The following is a 3,612-nucleotide window of genomic DNA, read 5'->3' as shown; positions in this document are numbered from 1 at the left end:
CAGAGTTCAAATTAATCGATTCTTACCATAAGGAATTAACAGTTAGCAAGACATGGGGATATTGCAGCCCAGAAAGGAGAACTGGTACCTCGCCACAGATCAGCAGGTGAAAGGCTTCAGGAAGTTGTAATGAGGAGAACCTTGGCCGGCAGACCAGACTGGCATTTTCTTTAAACCACACACTACTATTCAGGAGGCATTTCTGTACAGTGTTCACACTTCGGCTGAAAGCTTTAATTTTTAAAATTACTAGGTATCACAGATAATGGTATCCTAGGATGAGCTTGCTGAAAGAAGGGTATATGGCAAGATTCTTACCCAATGGTTGCAGTTTTATTCAAATATTTGTGCAGTAGGATGGTGGTTTTACTATTGTTCTGGCACAGTGCCATTCACGTCTATGACCGGACTCTGCCTTTGCAGGCAAAATTCATGCATCGATGCTAATGGGTTACATAGAGAATCCAATTTCCCACAGTTTAAAAAAACCAGGATGTCTTCCAATTTTTCTGATTACATAAACCCACACAACTCATTAAACCCATTGATGACAGATGGAATCTATTACACTGTCTGGACCAGTGAGGATGCTATAGGCACACACTACAAGTGGAATTTATGGATGATTTTACTAACAAAAACATTAATTACTTGTCCAGAATGGAAAAGACAATGGGGAAGGGTGGAGGTCGGCAACATTGTCCCAGCCAATTCTAATTATAATCTGAAGTCAAACAACTTAATATAATTCTAGTGAAGTGGCTACGCATCTTGATTATATTCTTGATTTATACATTAAGGATATTACAGGTCTTTTTTACCAAATAATTACATTAAATATTTTTTCTACTACTAAAAAAATCAGTGGCAGCCAAAGGCAGTTACTTATTGTTGCCGTTGATAGTCGCTCTGACCATTTGAGACACGGTGGAAAGAAGCACAGAGCTGGGAGAAGGAAGAGGATGAGAAGAGGAGACGAAAGAGAGAAGGAGAGCGGAGGGGGACCCACCGCGATATTCCATTCGCACTGTCTCTGACTGTCAACTTTCAGCCACGGGCACTAACACCACTTCGGACCTTTACAACTATTGGCAAACAAAATATATAATATGTAGAATAATATATCTTGCTCCACTTCTTAATTTTACTTTTCATTTGAAACATTAATAACTATCAATCACCCTCCTTTGAGTAAACCACATCAAGGAGGATAAAATCCACATGCATCATACCTGCTGGATGTAAGCACGTGGGGGGCCCTGATACCACAAAGGAGTAGGAGTAACAATTGTAAGACGGGGATGGATCCTCCTCTTATATCCAAAATCTGGGGCTAGGCGATGGGAGGGGGTCACTTGTTAGTTGAAGTTACAGGCGACGTTTTGATATTACTCCTGTGGCAAGTACCCAGGAAGGGGTAGGTACCATAGTGGCGTGCTGTAAATACAAAAATAAAAACTTAGCTTTTGGTGAATGGTGCTTCTGTATGAGGTACAGTGTTATTCTTAAATTATGTATGTCTCTATACCAATACAGTAATATTCAGCAATTTACTTTCTTAACCCATTCGCGCCGGTTGACTTGCTATCACATTCAGTGGGTTTTGGTTTTGGGTAGTCTGTCAAGAACGAAGGCCGGGTTTTGGGAGGTTGACGCAGATATTTTGGCATTCAAGGCCAGCGGAAGAGCGGGTGGTGTGGGGTGTGGGTGCGCATGAGGGCGGCCAAGTGCGCCCAAGAATCCCAAGGCATTAGGCTTATGCGTTCGAATACCCCAGCATTCCAACCATTTAGAGCCGGAATAGCCCTGGCGTGAATGGGTTAAGAAAAAAAAAACAAAAAAAAAAACATTCACACACACATGCAAACACAGCTACATGATCACACTTACACAGAGACAAATAAACAAATAAACATACACACACACACACACACACACACACACACACACACACACACACACACACACACACACACACACACACACACACACACACACACACACAAACACACACACACACCCACACACACACACACACACACACACACACACACACACACACACACACACGCACACGTAATCGCACACCTATTCACTAAAAAATCCAAAATCAAAAGCAGCAACCTCTTACCAGAGAATGAGAAAAGAAGCAATGGCAAGCACAATGACCTTTCTCGGGTGAGTGGCAACAAGAAGCCCATAGCGATAGTAGCACTGTGCCACTAGGTCTGGCAGGGTACCACCTGTACCACTGGTGGCACCCTCAGCACCCTCTGCCATCTCACCAGGTCTTCAATCTGTGAAAGCACAAAATTTAATTACTCAAAAGAATCATGACCTAAACTGCTGTACAATATCTTGGGCTTAATCTTGGTGCTGAAGGTGGGAGCAAGCCTACAGCAATATCCAAGAAAAGTAGATTACAGTAGCATAGGTCCCAAGACATTCTCCTATCTAAAAATATTTAAAAGATCTCTATCGGTGAAGAAATAAAATACACCTACAAAAGAAAGAACTCAAATTACAGTAAAAGTATACTTTGACTTTGCATAATTAACAAAGCATTAAAATAATGACCAGATAAACAGACTAGAAAGTATAAAAACATTTTTTCTCTAAGGTGAGCTTAGTGTGGAAACAAAGGAATGATGAGTAACATATTCTTTTTATAATATGCATATTTACATCACCTTAACCTACTTGATATGTACAACCAAACCTGATATAATAACATAGCCTAATTGTGCTATTGAAGATTGCAGAGACATTATAATACTTTCCTTTACATTTTCATGACAGTCAGATAATTCTAATAAGTTTTTCTATGGACATATTTAAGTAAAAAGAATGACAGCTATGAAAGTGAAACAACATAATATACCCATCTTCAAACTGCCCTTCAGTATCAGGATTAACCTACAGCAGCCAGGTGGCAACACTGATGCCCCAATCCTCTATGTCTTGGATCATATGTGAGGCATGTAAGGTGCCACTGCCATTTAGGCTGCTTTGCCGAGTGACAGTAGGAGTAAGGAAATGTTTTGCTGAACTTCATATTTCTTGTTTCATAAATTTGTGATAGTCATGTTATACTGAGTATACATTGTATATTCCTTCTGCTTGGAGACTAAGCTATGTATTATTTGTCTAAATATTGCCATTGCATACCAGTACCTGCCATAAAGCTCAGAACATGACAAAATAAATGGAGAAGATTTTCAGCTCTCTAATGCATAAATGAGCAGGAGGTGGCCAGAAAAGTCTTCCCGACCATCTGTATTGCTCAAAACTATAATAATTTACTTGACTAATGTTCATTATGAAAAGTGTGAATCCTATGACTTGACATATCCTCCAGTAAAGCCCATCCTATAATTCCTATGAGCAAATTAACATTAAATTACTGGATTGCTTTAGTATTCAAAAACAAGATATATAATTCCCTAAAGAACAATTTGGTGAAATAACAGATGAAATAATGACCAAAAGTATGATGAAGTGATTCTAGGCTAAGTTCGCATATTCAGTAATTGATTAGGCCATTGATGCCGGGACCATGCACCATCCAATGTTTTTGTTGTTTTTTCTACACCGATGATTTCACAAGGGGCC

At 39.6% G+C, this 3,612-nt stretch overlaps 1 long non-coding RNA gene across 1 annotated transcript in view; it reads right to left on the bottom strand.

The window, feature by feature from the left end:
• Nucleotides 1-1,232: 1,232 nt before the first annotated feature.
• The window catches only part of LOC147471149 (uncharacterized), a 148,976-nt gene continuing 146,596 nt past the window's right edge, over nt 1,233-3,612 (bottom strand). Inside the window, exons 2-3 of the long non-coding RNA XR_015191342.1 lie at nt 2,132-2,297; nt 1,233-1,437 (exon numbers count right to left, since the gene is read on the bottom strand). This is a non-coding gene — a long non-coding RNA (uncharacterized LOC147471149). The remainder of the gene's footprint in view (nt 1,438-2,131; nt 2,298-3,612) is intronic.

The sequence above is a fragment of the Penaeus japonicus genome, unplaced genomic scaffold (genome assembly GCF_977035675.1).
Source record: "Penaeus japonicus unplaced genomic scaffold, GWHDUDI00000001_assembly GWHDUDI00000010, whole genome shotgun sequence".
In the NCBI taxonomy this organism is placed as follows: Eukaryota; Metazoa; Arthropoda; class Malacostraca; order Decapoda; family Penaeidae; genus Penaeus; species Penaeus japonicus.
Note: the sequence above shows the minus strand (reverse complement) of the source record. Positions and strands in the feature narration are given on the sequence as shown.